Below are 27513 nucleotides of genomic sequence, written 5' to 3'. Positions count from 1 at the left end.
TCCTTCATTAATATAAACTCAATGCTCCCTAAATTTCATAACTAATCTGCCAAGTTGCTTTTGTCAAATTGACCCCATGAAGATAGATCTTTAAAAAAGCATAATGTTCAAGGCAGACATTCTTTACTAAATAGTTAAGATAAACTATTGTTTGGTTTTTAGGAAGACTTAGGAAGAGATTTTGGGAGTCTTGGTGGTGTAGTGGGTTAAGAATTAGGCTCAGAGCCATAGTTTTGATGTTGGTAAAGTCTTTTTATGAATAAGTTTTTAATTTTTATGAATTCTCATGTTTGTCTTTTGCTGCTTTTGCTTTTGTTATTATTTTATACCTGGAAGCATTGCCCCTGAATTTTCTTCTAAGAATGTCATGAGGAGTCCTGGTGGCTTAGTGGTTATGTGTTGGGCTGAAATCCACAAGGTGGGAAGTTTGGAGTCAACAGCTGCTTTACCAGAGGAAGGCGGGGCTTTCTACTCCTGTAAACAGTGACAGTTTCAGAAACTCACAGGGGTGGTTCCACCCTGTGCCTCGGGTTACTACGAGTCTGCCTTGAATCGATGGCAGTGAGTTTGTTTGTTTTGAGAATCATATATTTGGGTCTTTAATTTGTGGTTGTGTCTGGTGCAAGACATGAATCTTGTTTCGTTTTTCTGTGTGCTATCCCGTTTTCCCAATGCCATTTACAGAAGAGACTCTTCTTTCTCCATCAAGTGGACATAGCACCCTTGTAAAAAATCAGTTGACTGTCAATTATATTTCACTGGTCTCTTGTTGTACCAGTTCCCGGATATTTTGATTAGTGTAGCAGAACGTAAGTTTTAAAACCAGCAAATGTTCCTCTCCTACTTTTTTTCCTCCGCTTAAATTTGTTGTTGTTGTTTATTTGGGGCATCTTATCATGCCATATAAAGTTGAGGATTGGCTATACGATTTCTGTAAAAAGGTTGGTGTAATTTTTAGACGGTATTACACTGAAACTAGACATCGCTTTGGGTACTGTTGACATCTTAATAATATTTAATCTTGTAATCCATGAACATGGAATATCCTTCGTCTATTAAAGTCTTCTTTAATCTCTTCAGCAGTGTTTAATAATTTTCATTATGTAAATCTTCCACATCTCTGAATAAATTTATTCCTAAGTATTTTGTTATCTTATGTGCTATTGTAAATAGAATCCTGTTCCTTTTAGATTATGCATAGCTGGTGTGTAGAAACGCAAATGGTTTTTGTTTGTTGACCTAGTACCCCACAACTTTACAAATTCTTCTATCAGCTCTAGAAGCTTTCTTGTGAAATCTCTGACATTTTGCATATACAAGATCATACCATCCAAAAAGAGGTAATTCTACTTCTTTCTCAATACATTTTCTTTCTTTTCCTTGTTTTAGTCCTCTGGCTAGGACTTTTACTACAATATATGATAGAAGTGGTGAGAGCAGGAGACTTTGTCCTGTTCCCAGTTTCAATGGAAAAGCTTTCAGCCTTTCACCATTAAGTTTGGTGCTGGCTGTTGGCTTTTCATGTATGCCCTAAATCTTTTTTTTTGAATTGAATAATCATTCTTAAAATTTATTGTTATAATGGAGTTGATCAGTATATAGTAATTAAAACAATAATAGCTCAAGTTTCGTAGCAGCATAATGAATTTTTTAATTAGTGACTTATAGACACTAAAACAAACGAACAAACTTCCATTGAGTCAATGCCAACCCTGATCTACCCTGCAGGACAAGGTGGAACTGCTGCTCAGGTGAGTTTCTCAGACTTTCTCTGAGGGTAAAAAGTCATGTCTCTCTCTCATGGAGCAGTTGGTGGTTGGAATACTAAATGAAAAAACACAGTCCCTGTTGTAGAATTATGGCAGGGCAGTCATTTGAAGATATGAAAACACTATAGTTTTCTCTTAAAAATCCATGGGTTAATTAAGTGGACATTTGTACCTGTAGACATAAATGGTATATTTAAATAGTTTAGACAAGGAAAATGACAACAAAATGTAAAGGTTTCTAGTTGTTTCATTCATTTCCTGCAATTCTTTTACATCTCTTCCCTTAATTGCAATGTAGCTTTTATGTCGATGAATTCTAATTTGTAAGGTCATAATGTAATGTGGAGCAACTCGTGTCCCTTCAGTTTAGGTTCGTTCCCAGGACTGGGCGCCATGGAGTTTGCTGACATGGCAAACATGAACCAAACACACTTGGGCCATCACTTATTGAGGAACTTCCAGTTATTCCAGTCTTCTTGAGGAATGTTGGTTTTCATCAAGTGCTTTTTTCTGCACCCATATAAATAATCATGTAGTTCCCCCCCCCCTTTGTTCTATTGATGTGGTGTATTACATGGAATTGTCCATTGATTCCTGGAACAAAGCCCCATTGGGGATGGTGTATAGTTCTTTGAATATGCTATGAGAGAATTCTGCTTACTAATATTCTGCTAACGAGTTTTGCATCTATGTTCATAAGGGATTTTGGCCTGAAGTTTTCTTGTGTGTGACATTTTTGTCTGGTTTTGTTACCAGAGTTATGTATATGCTTCATAGAATTAATGAGGCAACATTCCTTCCTTCTCTATATTTCCTTATGGCTATAACAAACACATATTTATTATGTTCACAGTTTCAGAGGCTAGACATCTGCATTTGGGGTGTCAGCTCCAGAGGGGAACATTCTCTGCCCGCTCAAGGGAAGGTCATCATCTCTTGAAGCGTCTGTTTGTGGGTGACTTTCATATACCTTAGGATCCCTCTTCCCCCATCTCTACTTCTGCTCTTGTATTTAATATCTTTTGTTGTTTCTTTTTTTAAATAATTTTATTAGGGGCTCATACAACTCTTATCACAATCCATACATACATCAATTGTGTAAAGCACATTTGTACTTTCATTGCCTTCATCATTCTCACAACATTTGCTCTCCATGTAGGTCCCCGGCATCAGCTCCTCATTTTCCCCCTACCTCCCCACTTCCACCTCCCTCATGAACCCTTGATAATTTATAAATTATTATTTTTTCATATCTTACACTGTTCGATGTCTCCCTTCACCCACTTTTCTGTTGTCCGACCCCCAGGGAGGAGGTTATACGTAAATCCTTGTAATCAGTCACCCTTTCCACCCCAGTTTAACCAGTGTAAACTCTTCTCTAAAGGTTTTGCAGAATTTCCTAGTGAAGTGATTTGGTCTGGGACATGTTTTTGTTTGGAGTTTTTTAATCACTGATTCAATCTTGTCTCTTGTTATGGGTCTGTTTAGATTTTTATTTCTTCTTTTTTTTAAAAAAAGATAGAGCTTTTATTATAACAAGACATTCTATTAAAATTCATAGTTAAGGGTATATCATTAAACCATTACATTATGTTATTAATCTTCACTTTTACTTTAAAACTACATTTTGACATGACTGATGTTATCAACTATTAACAAAACCATTTTATTATGAAATTGAAAGAGAAAAACAAAATGTTTTTCTAACTTTTTGACGTAGAAAAAAGTTACTTTATAGAGAATGTGGAATGCTTTGTTCATTTGGTAAAATTTTATTTTCTCTTGAATCAGTTAAAATAGGTTGTGTGCTTCTAAGAATTTTTCCATTTCATCTAAGTTATACAGTTGTGGTCATATAAACAAAACCTAAACCAATTACCATTGAATAGATTCCAACTCCATAGCAACATGTGCACTGGAGTAGAATGTATATTATGTTGTTGTTGGTTGTGTGTTCTATATATGTCTGCTAAGCTAAGTTGGCTTATGCATTCAGATCCTGTTTCCTTGTTTATCTTTGTAGATGTTCTGTCTGTTAATATTCATGATTGTTATTTCTTTATAAAAATTTCTTTGAAAGATGAAAAGTAGCATAAAGTAATAAACTCTCATTATTCAGAGTCAGTGATTACTAACTCATAGTTTTTGTTTTCCTATTCCTTAGTCCTAATTCAGTGTGTTTTTCTAAAAGGCAAAGATTCTGTTAAAAAAACATTACAGTGGGATTATTATTATTTCTTTATTGATTCATTGTTACTGCCTCTTGATATTAAAAATCAGTCAGTGTTTGATTCTGTCAGTAAATAAATGAGACCTGACTATAATGGAATGGAATTGCTTTATTGAAGGAAAATACAGACTTTTGCAGCATAAGAGTTAAATTTTTATGTGTGGTTTTGATTATACATGAGTGTAGGAATATTTTAGAAATAGTTTAGAAATATTTTCAGAAATGTGAATGTTGACTTGCATGAAAAGTTATATTTCTTGTATTTTTCAGGGGTTTATTTCAGAGTATTATTTTCTTAGGAATGTAAAAACTACCTGGGGGGACACCAAGGTCAACTGGCATAGCATAGTCCATAAAAACAATGTTCTACACCCAACTTTTGTATCAACTGATGTCTTAAAAGCTTGTGAAAGCGATTTAAGGTGCAGCTATTGATCTCTCCCTGTCAGAATGAAAAAAGAGTGAGGAAAATCAAAGATTCATGGAAACAATTAGTCCAATGGATTAATGGTTCACACAAGCATCAGTCTCCGTAACTCTGAGACCAGAAGAACTAGATGGTGCCCAGTTATCATTACTAACTTCTTTGAAAGGGATCATGTTAGAAGAGGCTAGGTCAAGTGAGAAAAAAAATCATAAAAAGGACCAGGCTTATGTGATAAAGACTGGTAGAATCCTGAGACTACGGCCCTTTTTCATCCTTCAGGTCTGGAAATGATCTCACTCTTATGACTCAACTTAAGCCAAACAATAGACTGGTCTATAAGGAGAACAGTAACACTAGGAAGATATTCACATCTTAGAATAATTAGCCATCTAAAATCAAAAGGGCACATTTTCCAAGGACGCATATCAGAAGGATTGGGGAAAAATGAGGAATAGAAACAGAAAACACAGGGAAGAAATGGATAAGTGATGTTACATTGTAGTGATTGCAATCAGTAACATGAATTGTGTATGCATTATTGCTCTGTAAACCTTCACCCATTTCACAATAAGATGAAAAGAAATCAGAAAACCCAAGATTTATTTTTGAAACACTCAGTGCTCAGAAGTAAAAAATGTCTGAAGACCACTTTAATAGTTTATAATTTAAGGAGATTTAATTTAAAAAATTTTTTTCCATCAAAATGGATTTTTTAAAAATTAAAGCTAGAGAATCAGAATGTTCACAAAACAAACATCATAGTAAGCTAAAACCCCAGGATGTCTATAATTTAAGCAATTTAATGAGGATTACCTCAAAGTGGGATTTGGGTGCCTGATAAACCCTCTCTCTTTTCTTCAGTCTAAATATTTTATTTATACGGAAGTTATTAAAAGAAACATGTTTCTATGAAACACTCCTTCACAAAAAGAAAGATTTAGAGTTTCTAAAATACTGGAAGTGTAAATTAAGAAGCAAGGATCTTTTATTTGATGGGTTAGCCCTCCAAGATGAAGTTTAATCAGTAACAGGTGCATGCTTAACAATTTTTACATGATTAACAAATAAAGCTAAAATGCCATTCTCAATAGAAGCTTCCATGATAACAACCTTCAGGGCTGGAATCTATGAGGAAAATGGAATAGAAAAGAGGCCACTTTTAATGATTGCTACTGATGACAGGCTATAGGACTAAACCAGACAGTCCTAAACCCGAAGACTGTTGAATCAGAGAGTTTCCATGCATCTATGAATGCTGATTAAACACTACTAAAGTTGAAGTATTCAAAGTTATATATAAATATTTTGAAATACTGTAGAAAGATTGTCTGTAGGTCTAATTTCAATAATAAATTAGGTGGATTTACTTGAATCCAAGGAATTACCCACCTGCTTTTCCATTTTGTGTGCAGACCTGAGATCAGTGCATCCTTCTTTGATGTTGAGAACTTAAGGGTGTGAGGAGTTTGTAAGAATTTTATAAGCTAAAGGAGAATTTCAGCAATTGGGGGAAATTATTCTAGTTTTGCAGATTCAATGCTTACTGGCTTTAGAAAATTGAGTTTTTGAACACATGAATAAAATCACATAAAAATTTAAAGACAAAAATAATTAAAGTCTATTCAAAGTATTCAAAGCCTCTAAAACTTAGACGTGAGATTAAGTAGAGTTCCCTGGGTGATATTTAGTTGGTGTTGTAATTTGAATACTAAAGAATACTTAGTGAGACAAATAGGGTAATATCTATGTCTATTTGGGGAAATACATCCTTATTCTGAAATATTTTTAATGAAAATTTCTGTTGGAGGACTAACCTCCCAGTGGGGTTAAAGTGACGAACAGTATTTTTAAGGACCCTGGTATGCACCTAATTGCCACAGTGTCATGAGTTTCTGGACACACCATGAGGACCCAGGTCAAATGCTACAGACCACTGGGGTATAGAATCCTGAATCTCTAAGGCGCACAACATGCTCCAAAGGCTACAGCCGAGGGAGCCAATGTGGAAAATCCACTATGGAAACTGAACTCTACCTCAAGCACACCTGCAACTTGAGGGCTTAATACTGAACATTCACGGTGTCTGAAGAACAGAAGGCAGCTATACCAAGAACATTGAACTGTCAGAAGGCAGAGAAACATTGACTTAGCACGTCAATGCCCTACTTGCTATATTAAGATATATATAATTCCAGCAGACCTGTGATTGGCATTGTCAGTGAACGTTACTGTAAATTTCACCTTACAACCAACTCCCATTGTTTGTGTAAACAGCGTCCAGTCATGTAAGGATTTATTCTGTGCAAGTGAATAATTCAGGAATTGTGATATGGAGTTAGCCTACACTGGTCCAATACCCCTCTCTCAACAGTGTCTTAAAAATTAGTACCAGGTGCATATGGGAGCTGGAGGCACAGGGAACCCAGGGTGGACGATACCTTCAGGACCAGGGGTGTGAGGGGCGAGGCTGGGAGAGTGGAGGGTGAGTGGGTTGGAAAGGGGGAACTGATTACAAGGATCCACATGTGACCTCCTCCCTGGGAGATGGACGGCAGAGAAGGGGGGAAAGGGAGACTCCGGATAGGGCAAGATATGACAAAATAACAATCTGTGGATTATCAAGGGTTCATGAGGGAGGGGGGAGCGGGGAGGAAGTGGGGAAAAAAGAGGACCTGATGCAGAGGGCTTAAGTGGAGAGCAAATGCTTTGAAAATGATTAGGGCAAAGAATGTACGGATGTGCTTTATACAATTGATATAGGTATATGAGTGGATTGTGATAAGAGTTGTATGAGCCCCTAATAAAATGTTTTTAAAAAAATTAGTACCAGGAGCTAATCAATGACATTATTAACGGAAGATCCTTATGCTTTAGGGAGATGATCGATAAGACTCTCTACCATAAATCAACAAGGAAATCTCTAATGGGAGCCAAGTGAAGAATCCAGTGTTACGGGATGCGAATGCAGCATGCCAGCATGGAGAGGGAGCCAGTGGAGGGGTCTGAGGCCTCGGTCCCCATCCCAGCTACGTGGACAATTGCCCCTCACCCCGGAAGAATTTACTTTAGAGGATGGCAGTGAAGCTGCAGCTCAGAGAGAGGGCCATATCTGATCAGAGTGTAAGGGAGCAAATGAATGGGGAGGAAGAGATAGTGGAGCACATCTTGGCCCACCAGGCCTGGAGACGATATCCCCGCTCTGAACAGCCAATGCACAGAGTGGACCATATGGCTGATCCCACTATGAGACACGACGTCCCTTGCTGACCCATGGCCCTACGGGGGACAACACTGGAAACTCAGTGTCGGGATTGGCCCGGTCTGACTCGGGACACAGAGGCAAAACACTAAAGGTGTGTGGCAGAGCAGCAAGGGGAGCAGAACAGGGAGGTCTTCAAGGGAATGCAAAGGATAGACTCTGGGTCCAGAGCATGGCACCCCATCGGACTTGACTGGAGGACACGTCTAGAGGTCAAAAATCAGACCTTGATCTATTTACAGGTTTTTCATTCTTTTAAATTTTGAAAATGTTTTCTTTCTCTTTAAATTAATTTATTATTATCTGGGTCATTGGTTTTCTTTTTTGTTGTCATCGTTGTGTTCTCTTTTGTCGCTTTTTCTTGTTGTGGCTTGTTTTTGGTGCATATTATCTCTGCAGATCTATCTAGATAACATAGGCGGACGAACAGTCTGGAGGAGAAAACAGTGGGACCGGTGGGTCAGGGGGAACATGGGAGAGGGGAAAGTTGGGGAAAGGAGGTGGTGTTGACAAACCCAGGTACAAGGAAGCAACAAGTGATCCAAAATTAGTGGCAAGGAGGTTGTGAGAGGTCTGGTAGGGATTTCGCAAGGGCAATGTAACTGAGAGAAATTACTGAAACCCAAAGGAAGGCTGAGCATGATAGTGAGACAAGAGGAAAGTAAAAGGAAATAGAGGAAAAACTAGGAGGCAAAGGATATTTATAGGGGTCTAAATAAAGGCAGGTACATATGTAAATATATTTACATAGGATGGTGGGGAAATAGATCTACGTACATATATTTATAGGTTTAGTATTAAGACAGCAGATGGACATTGGGCCTCCACTCAAGTACTTACTCAATGCAAGAACACTTTGGTCTATTAAATTGACATTCCATGATGCACACCTTCCCGACACGATTGCTGAACATAAATGTGCGCTTAAGCAGATGTGGTGAAGAAAGCTGATGGTGCCCGGCTATCAAAAGATATAGTATCTGGGATCTCAAAGCCTTACAGGTAAACAAGCAGCCATCAAGCTCAGAAGCATCAAAGCCCACATGGAAGAAGCACACCAGTCTGTGTGACCACAAAGTGTAGAAGGGACCAGGTATCAGACATCAAAGAAAAAAATCATATCAGTGGGTGCCCACCTTCCTGATATGATCACTGAAGACAAATGTATTAATAAGCAAATGTGGTGAAGAAGGCTGATGGTGCCCGGCTATCAAAAGATATAGTGTCTGGCGTCTTAAAGGCTTGAAGGTGAACAAGCGGCCATCCAGCTCAGAAGCAACAAAGCCCACATGGAGGAAGCACACCAGCCTATGTGAACATGAGGTGTCGAAGGGATCAGGTATCAGGCATCAAAAAACAAAAAAATCATATCATTGTAAATGAAGGTGAGTGTAGAGTGGAGACCCAAAGCCCATTTGTAGGCAACTGGACACCCCCTTACAGAAGGGTTCTGGGGAGGAGATGAGCCAGTCAGGGTGCAGGATAGCAACGATGAAACATACAACTTTCCTCTTGTTATTAAATGCTTCCTACCCCCACTATCTTGATCCCAGTTCTACCTTACAAATCTGGCTAGACCAGAGGATGTACATTGGTACAGATAGGAACTGGAAACATAGGGAATCGAGGACAGATAATAACTTCAGGACCAGTGGTGAGAGTGGCGATACCTGGAGGGTGGAGGGAACGTGGGATAGAAAGGGGGAACCAATTACAAGGATCTACATATAACCTCCTCCCTGGGGGAGATTTGTTAGTCTGTGTAGAATACAGAAACAAATTCATAAACACACATAGGTATATAAGGGAGAGGTTTATATAGAAGAGTAGTTCAACTTTGAGAAAACATCCCAGCCCAGTACAGATCAAGTCCATAAGTCCGATATTAGCCATATGTCTGACACCAATCTATAAGGTCCTCTTCAGATTCACGAAACAAATGCAATGAAGCCAAATGCAGGATGATCACAAGCCAGTGGGTAGACAGTCTTTGGATCCAGTGTCATTGGAAATATTTCAGCACTGGCAGGGGTCTCTCTGTGGCTTCTTTGGCTTCCGAGGTCTGGTTGCACCCATGTGGCTTGTCTTCTGCAATGTCTCCCAGGGAATAGCAGAGAGAGAGGTGTCTTCTGCCTCCAAGAAGGAAGGACGAGATTTCCCAGAATTCTCAGGAGAAGACCATGCCCACAGAAGTCTCATTGACTATCTCCGCATCGACAGCCTAGACTCCACCCCTACACTCTTAATCCTTAAATTGACACCAGATTAGGTGACTACCACAGATGGACAAGAGAAAAGTGAGTGAAGGGAGACACCAGACAGTGTAAGATATGACAAAATACTAATAACTTATAAATTATCAAGGGTTTGTGAGGGAGGAAGAAAAATGAGGAGCTGATATCAAGGACTCAAGTAGAAAGCAAATGTTTTGAGAATGATGATGGCAGCAAATGTGCAGATGTGCTTGACACAATGGATGTATGTGTGCACTGTGATAAGAATTGTACAAGCCCCCCAAAAATGATTTTTTTAAAAAGAAACCACTTTGTAGGAGAAAGATGAAACTTTCTCCTCTTGTAAACATCTATCCCCACGGGCTCAATAGAAAGTAAATATCTAGAAAATAATGGTGGCAACATATGTACAACTATGCTTGATACAACTGACGGATGGATTGCTATAAGAGCTATAAGAACCCTTAATAAAATGATCTTTTAATAATAATAAAAGAAAAAAAACCCTTAAATACAGGAATGGGTTTTGGCTTGCACTAAATCCTAGCTCCAATTTAATAACAATTACTTCTCACATCATGCTCCTTCTCGATACTTGCCCTCAGGAAGGGAACACAGAAGATAGTCAAGGGAGATGGAGGAAGGAGCTGGGAGTCAAGGGGCATTTATGGAGGTCTAGACAAAGACATGTACATGCAAATATATATATGAGGATGGGGAAATAGATCGATGTGTCTATATTTATAGGTGTAATATTAAGGTGGCAGAAGGACCTTGGGCCTCTACTCAAGCACTCCCCCAATTGGCACTCTATGATGCTCACTCTCCCTACACAACTGCTGAAGGCAAAGTGGGCAAACAAGTAAATGTGGTGAAGAAAACTGATGGTGCCCGGCTATCAAAAGAGATAGTGTCTGGGGTCTTAAAGGCTTGAAGATAAACAAGCGGCCATCTAGCTCAGAAGCAACAAAGCCCACACGGAAGAACACACCAGCCTGTGTGATCGCGTGGTCCCAAAGGGATCAGTTATCAGGCATCAAAGAACAAAAAATCATATCATTGGCTGCACACCTCCATGATATGATCGCCGAAGACAAACGGGTGCATAAGCAAATGTGGCGAAGAAAGCTGATGGTGCCTGGCTATCGAAAGAGATAGTGTCTGGGGTCTTAAAGGCTTGAAGGTGAACAAGCGGCCATCTAACTCAGAAACAATAAAGCCCACATGGAAGAAGCACACCAGCCTGTGCAATCACGAGGTGCCAAAGGGGCCAGGTATAAGGCATCACGCAAAAAAATAAAAAGAATATATATATATATATATATATATTTATATGTATATACCATAGTGAATGAAGGGGGAAATGCAGTATGGAGACCCGAGGCCCAAATGTCGACCACTGGAGATCCCCTCATAGAGGGGTTTAGGAGAGGAGATGGGTCAGTCAGGGTGCGATGTAGTACCGATGAAGAACACAGCTTTCCCCCAGATCCTGGATGCTTCCTCCCCCCAACTACCATGATCCGAATTCTACCTTGCAGGACCGGATAGGGCAGAGGTTGTACACTGGTGCATATGGGAGCTGGAGGCACAGGGAACCCAGGGTGGATGATACCTTCAAGACCAGGGGTGTGAGGGGCGATGCTGGGAGAGTGGAGGGTGAGTGGGTTCGAAAGGGGGAACTGATTACAAGGATCCACATGTGACCTCCTCCCAGGGAGATGGATGGCAGAGAAGGGGGGGAAGGGAGACTCCGGATAGGGCAAGATATGACAAAATAGCAATCTGTGGATTATCAAGGGCTCATGAGGGAGGGGGGAGTGGGGAGGGAGGGGAAAAAAAGAGGACCTGATGCAGAGGGCTTAAGTGGAGAGCAAGTGCTTTGAGAGTGATTAGGGCAAAGAATGTAAGGATATGCTTTATACAATTGATGTATGTATATGTGTGGATTGTGATAAGAGTTGTATGAGCCCCTAATAAAATGTTTTCAAAAAAAGAAGATATGGGTGATATAGCAAAGTGTAGTGAAGAAATTAGGTGGTACCCGCCTATCAAATAAAATAATGTCTAGGGTTTTAAAGACTTATTTCCAAACAACAATCTAAGTGAGACATTAACTACGTTCACATGGAAGAACTATACCAACATCTGAAGAAACACACACAACCACCCAAGGACTGTAAATCAGATAATCCAAAACTAAAGGAGGGAACAGTATCAGAGCCTAAACTGTGAGAATCTGGTTTGCAGCAGGCTATGGATGACAGTGGGAGCTCAAGAAACTTTGTGAGATCTACATAGGAAATAAGCCTCTGGTGATCTCCCTCTGTCCCTAATGGAGGGATGGGAAGAAACTGGTTACCAAACAGAGACTATCAGAGAGATGACTAGGAAATCAAAATGATAAACCTGACTTGAACAGTTAAAACCTTGTCAGTTGATTCCCCCCCCCCCTCTAATGCACATTGTGCCTGATCTGGTTGTCAGCATTTTTTGTGCTTTTTGTTTATTTTATTTTTTTTCCATATTGAGGTTTATCTCAGATGTATTTTGTCATTGGGGTAGCCCTCTTGAATTTTGTTATTTTTTTTTACTGCTTTTCAATATACGAAACCCAGGATTGATGATCCTATAGAAACAAGTAGAATAAGAGCTCCTTGGATATCAGCTCCCCTGCACCCCAACTCCCACTCCCACCCCCATCTCCACCACACACACAGATATGAAGGAGTCCAAGAAAGAAGAAAATGTTTTGAAACTAATTGTGGTAGCAACTGAACAATACTACTTAATGTGAAAGAACTATGGAACGATGTGATATCTGTATTAGCTCCCACCAAAATGCTTTGTTTTTTTTTAAAGAAAATCCTGCTGGATTCAAGTTTTATAACATCTGTTAAAAGAAATCTCAAAATCACATCTGATATTAAGAAAGAATGCCAAAATTGACAGGAATGGAGTTTTAATCAAGAAAAAATACTCTTTGATCGTTGGCTGTGAAGCTGTGAGTTGGGTATTGGGCTGCTAACCTCAAGGTCAGCAGTTCAAAACCACTAGCTGCTCCTCGGGAGAAAGATGTGGCGGTCTGCCCCTGTAAAGACATATAGTCTTGGAAACCCTATGTAGGGTCAATATGAGTAGGAATCAAGTTCACTGTAGTAGGTTTGTTTTTGTTTTACTTAGGTAAATATTTTATCAATGGTGACTACACATAGATTTAAATTTGCACTCATACCTAGATTTAGGTATTCAAATACAAACATATGCACACAACTCTCTTCATCTATACAGAAATAATTAGGCATGTGTATGGATATCCATCTGCTATGGACTGAATTGTATTTTCTCAAATATATGTTATAAATCTTAACCTCTAAACTTGTTGTATATGCATTGAGAGTTGGACATTGGATAAGGAATACCAAAGAAGTATTAGTGCATTTGAATTGTAGTACTGACAGAGAATATTGAAAGTGGACTGCCAAAAGAATAGCAATTCTCTCTTGGAAGAAGTATAGTCAGAAAGCTCCTTAGCAGCACTGTTATTTGGTCCTATTCGATGCTCACCCTCTTGAAGAGATAGATCACTGGAGAGTTATGATATAGCAAAATGTGGTGAAGAAACCATATGGCCCCTGACTATCAGAAAAAAGTGTCTGGGGTCTTAAAGCTTTGTCTTCAAACAAATATCCATCTAAGTGAGGCTTAGTCCACATGGAAGAAACACACCAGCCTGTGTGATCCAAGGACCACAAATAATTAAATCCAAATCTGAAGGAGGGAACTATATCAGAGCTTAAATTGTGAACACCTGGCTTGCAGATGGCGATGAAGGCAGTGGAGCCCTGGTGGCATAATAGGTTACCTGTTGGGCAGAAACCACCAGCTGCTCTTTGGGAGAAAGATGAGGCTTTCTACTCCCATAAGACTTGTAGTTTCAGAAACCCACAAAGGCAATTCTATCCTGTCCTATAAGGTAGTTATGAGTCAGAATTGACTCGATGGCCAGAAGTTTGGTTTTGGTTTGTTCTGTATGATAGTGAAAGCCCCAAATCCATTTGCAGGGTCCCCACATAGATTGGTTCCAGCGGTCCCCTGTGACCATAGTGCAGAGATGTGAGCAGCCTTGCTATCAGAGAGAGAGCATTGGAAAGTTGATGATGGCAGATGGAGTTAGGCTAAAATTTGACACCTTTTAAAGTTGTTTCAGTTTTTAATATTTTCTTCTTTCCTTTCTATTGAGATTTTTCTCTGTTTTGTTTTGTCATTGTTTTTTTTTAATTTTTGCTTCCTGTTTGTACTCTATATGAAATCCAGCATAGGTAAATCTATAGAGATGGTAACTGGAATAATGATTACCTAAGGCCATGGCAGGGGAGGTTGCGGGAGGGGGGCGGGAAATGGAGAGCTAATGAGTAACAATGAGTAAAAGGAAGAAGACATGTACTAAAATTGATTGTGGTGATGATTGCACTTATCTTTTGAATATGATTGAACTATTGAAATGTATGATAGGTGAATTATATGTCAATAAAAATATTAAAAGAAGCAGTGTTATCAGAAGGGATCAGCCCATGGAAAAGGACATCGTGCTTGGTAAGGTAGAAGGGCAGACTCTTAAGCCGGATTGACAGAGCGACTCCAACGATGGGTTCCAACACAAGAACAATGGTGAAGATGGTACAGGCAGTGCTTCAGTCTGCCGTTCACAGGGTCACTCTGGGTCAGACCCAACTTGAAAACACCCAACAGCAACCATACACCTGAGGTTAAAATCTCATTTGGGAATGGGCTTTCTTAAGAAGGCAGTATTAGTGTAGGATGTGTCTTAAATCAATCTCTTTTGAGCTCTAACAAGCATGTATTGGTGCGTCTTCAGCTGTTGCTCATGCGTCTTGGATGGCGGCCTACATGAAGATCACCAAAGAATCAAGGAACAGCAACAAGTACCTTCCTTGAATGACAGAAAGAGAAAGCCTTTCTCTCGAACCGGCACCCTGAAATAAATACATTTCTTTTTGTTAATGCCACCCCTTTGTGGTCTTATGAACAATTACGTTGTTGTTGTTAAGTGCCATCGAGTCAGTTCCAACCCATAGCGACCTTTGTGTGCACAGCAGAAGGAAACTCTGCCCGGTCCTGCGCCGTCCTCACAATGGTTCCCACGCTGGAGCTCATTGTCGCAGCCCCGGTGTCCGGCCATCTCTGTGAGGGCCTGCCTCATTTTTGCTGGCCTTGCACTTTACCAAACATGATGTCCTTCTCTAGGGAATTGTCTCTCATGACATGTCCAAAGTACTAGTACTACATAGCTTAGACACCAACCACAAGACATCATAGAAATATGCACCATACACACACACACACACACACACACAAACAAACAAACAGGTATAATCCACTTTTTACAGAAATACAAACCTAGGCACAGCACATCGCAGTTCATATGAGCACATACAGATACACACATACATCAAATAGTATAGATCTATATACTTCTAGACACTGCCATGCAAGAATTGGCATTTAAAACAGGTCAAGTCTTGCTCACACCCTACACATTCAGTCTCTCCCACCCCAAACTGCCGGCTCTCCACCAAAAGATAAAATCCTATTTATACAAACCCACACTCAACAACCTGCCCTGGCACACATGCATAAATACAAAAGCTAATTCATACAGGCATATCACTTGGACTCACACCTACACCCACATCTGAGAGGAAAGTAGGCACACAGAATGATGCAGACGCATGCATGTATGCTCACACCCACTGATGCTTATAAAATGAGAGACAAACCTCAGATGCACATACCCATTCATACCAACACATACACTCACACAACACAAATATACTTACACTCAATATATTTACACATTCCACACAGATTCAGCCATACATGCTCTCTTTGATACACATCATCCAGATATCCCATCTTTCTCTTCCATATACCATAAAGATAGATTCACACACGTTCTATCCAGATATAAACACACTCTTACTCACCTCAGTCCAGATGCACCCATAATTTCTTTCCTACATGTCCATTTAGATATACCCATTTTCACAAATAAACCCACCCAATACCCCCTTACACACATCATCCAAAAATACCCACATTTATATACATTCACCCCCAAACACCTATACTCATATGTACTCCACCCAGAAGCTGCCACACTTATACAAAACAAACCTTTAAATGCCCCCACACAATATTTAGGTACACACAAGCTTACACATCTTAAATCCTTCAAACTCAACCCAACCCATGTACACCTAAGTTTCACACACAGTATTAAGATACATCACAATGACAGACACATCATTCAGATACATTGCACACACACACACACACACACACTTCTCAGTACTCACACTCACAAGTTTCTAACTCAAATATAGCCATACATGCACACAGACACAAACATCATTCAGAACTTTACCTATAATCCATAGATCTCCACACTCACACAGCCCTTACAGATACATCCTCTCTATCATGCATACCACCAGTTTCATCTCATTACTATCTACATTCATCCTCATTACTATCTCCATTTTACCTCCCACTTAGCTATCCAATTCACACACCATCCAGGTCTACCTCCCCACACACTCACTTATCCAGCTATACCTATGCTCTCATTCTCTCCACACCACAAAGATGCCCTACACACACACACACACACACACACATCAGGTTAGAACCCCCAAATGTTCTCTTTCACGACATTATTTAGTTATACGCACACATTCACACAAATACAACCGGGTAATACCTTACCCAGGTACAAAATCAAAACTCTTTCACACACTATCCAGTTATACCCACATGCAATGAAGTACATCTCATACATAACCCACATGTACCCACATACTTTTCCATGTACTACATTCAGCTACACCCATACTTCACATACATAGTTCATCCACATACATTTATACTACCTTATACATGCACACCCACGCCCTGATCAAGTTACATCCAAACTCTCTCACAAGCTCTATATACACAAGGCAGTGTTATCTCTTCTATCTAGATACATGCATGCTTTCACACCGTTCATACTCTGAAACACGAACACCCTCTCCTACATAACCCAAGTATACACTCGAATCTCTCTTACCACACATATTCATACACCTATGTGACAAGCTATGCAAAAATTAATTTACACTTATAGTCAAACTAATAGACTTGGGTACAGAGGCATGCTTACACACACAAGCTCATGAAAGAACACTCACATAATCTCTCATATACTTTCACACCTGCACAGATATACTACAACTTATCACACTCAATGAAGACACACCTATTTTCTCTTTCTCTCTCATACACACATGCAGGCACACGCATAAAATCAAATTACACCCACACATGTCTCACCTAGATAAACTCTCACACATCATCCATTTAAAAAAAACTATCTCATTACCATCGAGTCATTTCTGATTTATGGTGACCTACAGGATAGAGTAGAACTGCCCCTGTTGGTTTCTGAGGCTGTGAATCTTTACAGGGGTGGAAAGCCTTGTCTTTCTACCAAGGAGTGACTAGTAGTTTAAAAAAACTGACTTTGTGATTGTCAGCCCAATGCATAATCACTAAGCCACTAGGGCACCTCACACCATCCATTTCAAAATAACAACAACAAACCCCCCCCCAAACCCAAAAACTCCCTGTCATCGAGCTGATACTAATTTATAGCGACCCAACAGGACGGAACTTCCTCTTTGAGTTTCTAAGACTGTAACTATTTTTTTTTAAGACTGTAACTCTTTATAAGAGTAGAAAGCCTCGTCTTTTTCCTGTGGAGCCACTGGTGATTTTGAACTGTTGACTATGTGGTTAGTGGCCCAACGTGTAATGCAGTATGTCACTAGGGCTCCCACACCATCCATAGACAACCCCTAGTTACATACACACTAACATAAACCACCTACCTCAAATCAGATGTGTCTAAATTCTCTCTCACACACATAATTAACCAGATACAACCAATCACAGACTTACATCAATAGGTACACTTATGCTCTCACCAACATACACACTGCCAGATATATTGACATTTACGTACCCTACCACACATCTATTTTCCCTCACCTAGAGCACCACAGTTGCTCTTACACAAACACTGATACACCACACACATAATATCCAGATACACTCATACTCACAGACACCATCCAGATATATCCACACTCATATTCCTCTTATACATACATTTCACATGTATTCTCACAACTATACCCAAACCTTTCCTCATATCATCCATGCCCAGTTGCTATGGAGTCAACTCTGACTCATCATGAACCACCTCATGTCAGAACAGAACAGTGCTCCATAGGATTTTCAATGTCTGAGTTTGAGGAAAGCCACCAGGGCTTTCTTCTGAGGTACCTCTGGGGAAATGTGAACCTCCAACTTTTTGGTTAGCAGCTGAGCATTTTAACCTAGGGACTCCCATGTTTTCATACTACCTCATAAACACCATTTGGTTACACTTACAAATACAGGCTTCCCAAATACAGCCAAATGTTTCACATAATAGCAGGAGCCCTGGTGGCATAGTGGTTGCACATTGGTCTGCTAACTACAAGGTCAGCAATTGGAAACCACCAGCCGCTCTGTGGGAGAAAGACAGGGCTTTCTACTCCTGTAAAAGCGTTATTGTTGGTTTGCTTACCTATATAAGATAGGTATGGAAATCAAGCCCAAGGAGAAAGCAATGGAACTGAAGGTTTCTGAGGGTCTTAGGGGGAGGAAGAGGCGGAGGAAAGGATTGGTGAGCAAGCAACGCCACAGACAGGGAAATTAAAATTAACAGTGAGGAGGACGTATAGATTCTTGGGGTTTCGAAGCAAAAGCAATCTAGCTGAGAGGAAGTACTAAGAAGAAGAAGAAGGGACAGTGTGATGGTGGGAAAGGAGGAAGGTAAAAGGCAACAGAGAAAATATCAAGGAAGCAAAGCTATGGATAGAGGTATAACCAGGTGTGCACTTATGTAAATATATTAATTGATAAAAATAGAGGTATGGCAATACATTGAGGAAGTGGATGGGCTTTGGGCCTCTGCTTAAGCCCTCTCTCAATGGAAGAACACTTTGTTCTAACAACCTGGCATTCTGTGATGCTCACCCTATCAACATGATCACTGAAGACAAGGTAGGTGCATAAATAAATGTGGTAATGGTGCCCGGCTATCAAAAGATATAGACTCTGGGGCCCTATAGGCTTGAAGATAAACAAACAGCCATCTAGCAGAACACCAACATGGAAGATGTGCACTAACCTGTGTGATCATGAGGTGTCGACAGGATCAGGTAACAGGTATCAGAAGACCCTAAACAAACATATTGTTGAGAACGAGGGGGATCGGAGCAGAGATCCAGAACCCATCTGTAGACAATGAGACATTCCCTCACAGAAGGGTCACAAGGAAGGGATGAGTCAACCAGGGCGCAGTATAGAACCAATGAAACACATAATGTTCCTGTGGTTCCTTGAGGCTTGCTCCCCCACCCCCAATATCATGACCCCAGTCCTGCCTTTCACTGTGGGTAGACTGGAGAAGCATGTACACAGGTATAGATAAAAGCTCAGGACACATGAAATCCAGGTCAGATAAAATCCTCAGGAACAGAAATGGGAGTAGCAATACCATGAGGGTAGGAGGAAGGTGGGGAGAGGAAGGCAAGAAACCACGGGGGAAGGGAGACAGTGGTAGGTGTAAGATAAGAAAATAATAATAATTTATAATTTATCGAAGGGTCATGAGGGTGAGAGGGGGGAGGGAAGGTAAAAAGATGAGCTGATACCAAGGGGTCAATAAAATGTAAATGGTTAGAAAATAATGATGGCAATATCTGTACAAATATGCTTGATACACTTGGTGTATGGATTGTTATAAGAGCTGTGAGAGCCCCCAATAAAATGTTAAAAAAAGTTATCCCTTGAAACACAAAGTCCCCTTTCCCTTTTACCCTCCCTCAGAGACCCAGAGAATAATGATTCTAGGATGGGTAAATGTTTTTCACAGAGAGCCCCCAAATTATACCATCTAAGCAAAAATCTAGACATGAATGTATGAGCAAAGATATATGTATGTGTAAAGATATATCCGTGTGGGGACGTGTGTATGTATATCATGTGGTATATCTAGTGAGGGAGAAACACAGATGATCTGGACTCTGTGTCTGTAAAGAAAGACCATGAGTGTTTTGTGAAGGGTGTTACGTGAAATCAAACCAAACTCACTGCCACTGAGTCAATGCCGGCTCATAGTTATCCAAAGGACAGGCTACAACTGCCCCTGTGAATTTCCAAGACTATAACTCAAGGGGTCTCCCTCTCCACCCACCCTTATAAACCCCTTGATTAATTATAAATTATTATTATTATCATATCTTACACCGACCGATATCTACCTCCCCCCATGTTTTCTGTTGTTCATCTCCCTGGAGGGGTTGTTTGTGGTTATGTGTAGATCATTGCGATTGGTTCCCCCTTGCTCTCCTCCTCTCGTTGCTATCCCCCTACCCTTCTGGTATGGTTACTCCCACTCCTTTTCCTGGATTCCGTGTGTTGTGAGTTCTTATCTCTCTTATCTGTACTTGTGTACATGCTCTGGTCTACTCCTCAGTGTAAGGCAAGACTGGAGTCATGATAGTGAGGGGTGAGGAAGCCTCAAGAACCAGAGGAATATTTTGTTTTTCATTGGTGCTAAACTGCGCCCTGGTTGACTCATCCCTTACTTGTGACCCCTCTGTGAGGGAATTGCCCTTTGTCTACAGATGGGTTTTGGGTCTCTCTTCTGATACCCCTTGTTCTCAACAATATGTTTTTATTGGTGTTGTTTTTGTTGTTTGTTTTGGGTCTTCTGATGCCTGTTACCTGATCCACTCAACACCTCATGATTTCACAGGCTGGTGTGCTTCTTTCATGTAGGCTTGGTTGCTTCAGCTATATGGCCACTTGTTTAAGTTCAAGCCTTTTAGACCCCAAATGCTATATCTTTTGATAGCCAGGCACCATCAGCTTTCTTCACATTTTTTGTGTGCAACCATTTTGTCTTCAGCGATCATGCCAGGAGGGTGAGCATCACAGAATTACAGGTTGTTAGAACAAAGTGTTCTTGTATGGAGGGAGGGCATGAGCTGAGGCCCAAAGTCCATCCACTATCTCAGTGTATTGCCATATAAATATATGTACCTAGGCCAAATACCTATATTTTTATGAATTAATGCATATACATATATGCACACTTATGCTTATACCTCTATCCATAGCTTTGCGTCCTAGATCATTCTCAAGGAATAATTTTTTAGAGGTCACGGGTGCCCTTTTCCAGAAGGACAACTGTCATGATTTTTTCCCACTTGCTGAATATAGATGATGACAAGAATTATCCTTCGAACTCCATAAAAGCTCAGTATATGGTAAAGGTCACAGAGGCTTCAGAAGGAGGCCAACAACCAACCAGTTCCAGTTCCCAAGTTTGCCCTTCTCTAAGGCAAACACAGTTATAGACAAATATGGTCTAGCAAGATATCAATGACTTTTAGGCATGCTCATAAATACATTTAGGGTTCACACAGAGACCAAAAGAAAACCCCATAAAGACCCACTGCCATCGAGTGGATTCCCACTCATAGCCACCCCATGTCAGATCTTTAAGGGAACAGATAGTCTCATCTTTTTTCGGAGGAGTGGCTGCTGGATTTGAATCTTTCAGTTACTAGTTCAATCCTTATCCTGCAACCCCGCCCCCCAGGGCTTCATGGAGTGCATATATTGTTGTTGTTAGGTGCCATTGAGTCAATCCCAACCCATAGCGACCATATGCAGAACAGAATGAAACACTGTATAGTCCTGCGCCATCCTCACAATTGTTCCTGTGCCTGAGCCCATTGTTGCTGCTACGGTGTCCATCCATCTTGAGGACTTTCCTCTCCTTCACTGTCCCTCTACTTTACCAAGAATGATATCTTTTTCCAGGAACTGATCTTTCCTGAAAATCTTTCCAATATATGTAAGACAAAGTCGCATCATCCATGCCTCTAAAGAACGCTTTGGCCATACTTCTTCCAAAACAGATTGGTTTGCCTTTTTAGCAATACATGGTAATGTCAATATTCTTCTCCACCAATTCTTCGTTGGTCTTTATTCAATGTCCAACTTTCACATGCATATGAGGCAAATTAAAGTATCATGGCTTGGATCAGGTGCACCTTAGTCTTCAAAGTAACATTCATTCTTTTCAATACTCTAAAGAGATCTGCGCAGCAGATTTACCTAATGCAACTCATCTGTTGATCTCCTGACAGCTGCTTCCATGAGCATTGATGGTGAATCCAAGCAAGACAAAATCCTTGGCAACTTCAACCTTTCCTCCATTTATCATGACATTTGTCTATTCAGTATGGATTACAACTCCATGTAAAGGAGACCAAAATCCTCACAATAAATCCTCATGATAAATTGATGGTGCATGTAGAGTCACATAAACTCATAAATAATAAATATTCCCCCTTTATAACCTCCTTCATCTATAAGATCTATCTGCACACCTGCACAGGTCCAAAGCTGAGTCGCTCTCACCGTCAGACATGCATGTGCACACATATCCACAAGAATCCCAACACAGAAGCATACTTATAGCAATGCACACTCACGTGGTACCTGGTCATGCATCTACACATTCATTTACTCCCAATCATAGGCATACCTGTATGACACATTTATGTGACATAATACCTATTTCTGACATACATACATTCATAAACAAGTGTAAGCACAGGCATACTTACACATGTCCATGGACAGGTAGACTGTCTCACTTTCAATCAGATAGCAAACATACATGGATATATAGAAGTGAGCTCACAAATACACACACATCTAGTGACATACAAGTATATTCACATACACTCACACATGGATGTACTTGTACACCAATATATGAACATGCCTTTATATGAGATAATGTATACATATATTCGAACACAAGTAAACTTGTACATACAAGTGGGTGTATACCCTGTGCACATATTCACATGTAGATAGCTGCCATTAATTCCTCTCTTCTTGTACTCAGAAATGGAAACACAAGTGTAGTCTCAAAATATACTCATGCAATTACAATTAGATTTGTACATCTTATTCATCCACACCTATTTATACAACTATATGAGAAGCTATGCAAAATATTAACTTACACTTATATTCAATTTTACAGACTTGATACAAAGGCATATTTATACAGACGCATGCATGAAAGTACACTTAGATACTCTCACACAGACTTGTACACACAATGACATATATGAACATATATACATACACACAAATACACACGAGGGGGCTTCAAAAATTTTGTGGGGCTGCTTGTTTTTCTTCAAGCCTTTGAGACCCCAGACACTAAATCTTTTGATAGCCGGGCACCACGAACAGGGACGGAGGGGGAAAAATGAGGAGCTGATATCAAGGGCTCAAGTAGAAAGCAAATTTTTTGAGAATGATGATGGCAGCAAATGTACTTGACACAATGAATGGATATATGGATTGTGATAAGTATTGTATGAGCCCCCAATAAAATGATTTTAAAAAATTGTGGGGAGATTCCATTATTCTTTCATTCATTTTTTTCCATGCACTTTTTGAAGCTTTCATATACAAATATAAACATATATATGCACATGTACACACACACTTAAGTACAGTTGTCAATCAAGACTTGTGTGGCATGCACACAAGTACATTCACTCCCACTGTTCTACAATATATTTCCTACATAAATAATGACATATTCAGATAATTAAAACTGTACAAACTTATACTGACACACTTGTATATTAAGACAAGCATACACATAGGCATGCACTCACACAAATGCACAATTATATGTGCATATGTACAGAAATTTTTACTTAAATATATACATGGCTAGATGTTTACACATATTAGCATAAATACACATATACACATTCACACTCATAAATGCAAACAAAACAAATAGTGACGCATGCGCACCCAAGAATTATAAAATATAGTTACTCAGATGTACCACAAATATGTACACACACACACAACAGTGTATCCACAAACACAATTAGATACATACACAAATGTATCTCTTCACTCATGCACAGAACCTGATGTGCAATCTATAGAGATGTATGTCCCTACAGTTACAGTCACACTCATATATAATCAGATGTGTATACAGAGATGTGTACACAAACATATTTTCAGAAACAGCATATATTCACACACTGTCCTTTACCTACACAATTAGTTACATACCAATTAGTTAACACTACACAATTAGTTATACTGAGCAAATGCAGACCCATAGTTTTCTCCACAGACTATATGCAATCAAGCATGCACACACAATCAAGCACATAGTTAAAAATGCTGTGAGTCCACATAGGCATTCACACCCAAGCTTATTCTTACATGTATATGATAGACACATTCTGTTTACACGCACATACTCTCCTATATTTGCATGGATATTCACACATATGCCTAACACTCACAAACATGTCATTTAGATATACTTACACTTGTATGCACATATGAATATGGATACACTTATAATACACATATGCACAAATATATACTTTAAGAAAACTAGACACTTCACCTAACCAGACATGCATTCCAAAACCCACACAGTCACACACAGAATAAGACAGATACACAGAGATGTCCACTCAAAGATACATTGATACCACAAAAATATACAATCAAGCATTTAATAAGCTGATTGGCTCAAGAAAACCTCCCTCAAGCTTATAATCAAACATGCCCACTTGCTCACCGAGATAGACATGCACAGTCATACCTACCCACACAAGCCTACCTAGACACTCACACACACACACACACACACGCATAATGGCTCACACACAGAGAGACTCATGTACATTCATCATATCCATACACAGACATGCACACAAGGCAGATTGCACACAAAATCACATGTTTTCAGTTAAATATATACATCTACACAAACCTCTAGACCACACAACCTCTCCCTTTCCACATTCAATGCTTCTTCAGAGAAGTCCACAAACCCTTCCTCTACCTACTCCAACAGAGGAACCTTCTGGGCTTCATTCTTTGATTGCTTTTCTCACTCTGCTTGCTCCTCACCTTGAGCTCCCTCTTCCTGCTACCAATTTCTCACTCCCAATCCATCACAAACCAACCCTTGGCTCCAAAATGGCAATTCTCACAGGTCTGGCTTTTGAATAGGCCACAGTACAGCTTTATCTAAGCCCTGTGATCTTTGAAACCCAGCTTTGTCTTCAGGCCCTGCCAATCACAGATCACAGGCCAAACTCTTGTCAAGTTTCCCCTCAACAGGGAGATGCCCAGGCAGCTGTTGGCTCATGGGGGCTTGAGCCTCTATGTGTGTGTTGTGGGAACACAGAAGCAAGTGTAGGGAAAGAAGCCTTGGGTAAGGTGGGGATGCCAGGCTTTGTCCACAAGAGGTAACGAATCACTCCTTACAAATGAGAAGAAACAATATAGAACTGCTCTGCCTCCCCTCCCTTTCTCCACAATGGTCTACCTGCTATTCTCCACCAGACTTCTACCGAAACCTCCCCCAAATAATAACTATTTATTACAATCACAATGTTGTCCATGAGCTTTGCTGACATTGGTTCAGTGCCATTTCTACACCACATCCTTTGTATATGTATATGTGTATTTATTCCCTATACATAGTCATGAAGCGTTCCCAGACCCTTTGATAGATGGGAAAGCTGATGTTATGTAAACATGCTTTCACTAAGTTGCAGATATAGTAGTTGGGGGAAGTGCCCCTGGTAGAATCTGTGTTCCACATATGAGGTGTTTCCGCATCTCCAGATTAGGAGTGGAGAGTTTTGCATAGGGACGGACATCTGGCTACTGTGCACAAAGTCACAAATTCTGAGAGTCTCAGACATAGCATAAACATCAGAAAGAGATAGAGAGAACCATGTAATGGAGGCTGAGGCTCAAACTTTGGGGATGGCCATCTTGTGGCGGCCCCCGCAGGTTGTCATGTTTCTTGATCTTTGCCCCCACAGAACCACCATGAAGTCATCAGGCAACTCAGAGCTTGGAAGTGCTCCCTACCCTCACATCATTTTTCTTCAGCCCTCTAGCAGCTTTCTCCCCTTAGGTGAGAATCACAGCAATATCTTCAGTGGTGAGTTGGCACAAGTCTGTGCTACCTGTGGGGAAAGACAGGGGAAGGAAGGAAGCGAAGAAGGGAAGAAGGGAAGAAATAAGGACCAACAAACAAAAGGAAAAAGTGTAGGAGGTTTGGTTTGGGCTGGGAGCAGCTTCTCTGTCATGTCTACCTACCAGCCTGCCAACTAGGTGCTTTCTCTCTCTCTCTTACACACACACACACACACACACACACACACACACACACACACACACACACACACACTGCATGCAGACCAAGGAACTTGGAGGAGAGGAGAGGAGAGGAGGAGGGAAAGGAGGGAGAGGAGGCAGCTGCAAGAAGCTCAGCCTGCCCAGGGTGCACACATTGTGAGGGCAGCCCCAAGGAATCCCTCTACTAGCACACAAGGAAAGATTAACACAGCCTCATGCCCAAGCATGACCATAATGATAAAAACCGGTCCTGTGTGGGGAAACAGGTGGTGGTTTCCTTTCTCATGGGACATTTGAGACTAAGGAAGATGGAGATGACTCGAGGAAAGCCCAGGTTCTGGAGCTAGCAGAAAGACAGAGACTGACAGGCAGTAAGACACTGAAAGCATGGCAGTGGTGGAAACTGATACATGTGTGGGGAGACAGAAGATAAGTCCCAGCCCCCATCCTTGGTGGAGGGGTGCTGACTGCTTACCTTGTCTCTCTCAGCAGGGTTGCCTTGGTATCCAGAAAGGGGATTCAAGCTGTTTCATTCAAGGTAAATCACAACCCAGGTCACATCGTGTGTGGGACCCTCAGTAATCTGGCGACCAGTAACACTCCTGCTTCTGTTGCCGTGGATACAGCAGGGCTGGTCTAAATCGCTGGCATCAGGGGAAGCAAGCACCGGGAGAGGTGCACCAGGCAGGACTGGGGTGTTGGGGAACACCAGGTAGGCATCACACAACCTTGGGGTGCCCAGTCAGCTGGCAGGTGGGGGGGACTGGCAGGTGCTTCCCCCACTACACACTACCACCCCCATCTTCATGACACCTCCAAGCTGGGAGGGGGCCCAGCGCTGTCCCTGCTCCGGGTCTGCCAGCTAGGCTGTCGGTCCCCCGCCATCTCCACATCCCCCTCTGCCCCCACCCCCACCCCTGTCTGCCTGCTGGCCGATGCCTTTTGTCCTCAGAAGACACAGCCCCCACGGAGCCTCTGCCAAGCCTCTAGCAGATGCTCAGGGTCTGGAGATCCTCCATGGAAGCACTCCGACTGTGGCCTGGGAGAACCCCAGGTTTCAGGGGCTTTCATCCAGGCTCATCCAGTACACCAGTCCTGGTGGGACTGGGGATGAGGTACAGGTCCACAGCCAGAGGCAGCAGCAGAGGTGGTGTTGGGGAGGGGATGGACGCCAGAAA

The 27513-nt window shown here is 40.9% G+C and overlaps 1 protein-coding gene across 6 annotated transcripts in view; it reads right to left on the bottom strand.

The window, feature by feature from the left end:
* The window catches only part of GPR173 (G protein-coupled receptor 173), a 46775-nt gene extending 19554 nt beyond the window's left edge, over positions 1-27221 (bottom strand). For all 6 annotated transcript variants that reach the window (XM_075538856.1, XM_075538858.1, XM_075538859.1 and 3 more), the window contains exon 1: positions 26811-27221. The gene's annotated coding sequence lies outside the window, so the exon portion shown is untranslated. The remainder of the gene's footprint in view (positions 1-26810) is intronic.
* Positions 27222-27513: the final 292 nt, after the last annotated feature.

This window comes from Tenrec ecaudatus, chromosome X (assembly GCF_050624435.1).
Source record: "Tenrec ecaudatus isolate mTenEca1 chromosome X, mTenEca1.hap1, whole genome shotgun sequence".
NCBI classification, from domain to species: domain Eukaryota; kingdom Metazoa; phylum Chordata; class Mammalia; order Afrosoricida; family Tenrecidae; genus Tenrec; species Tenrec ecaudatus.
This window is presented reverse-complemented; position numbering and strand designations above follow the sequence as displayed.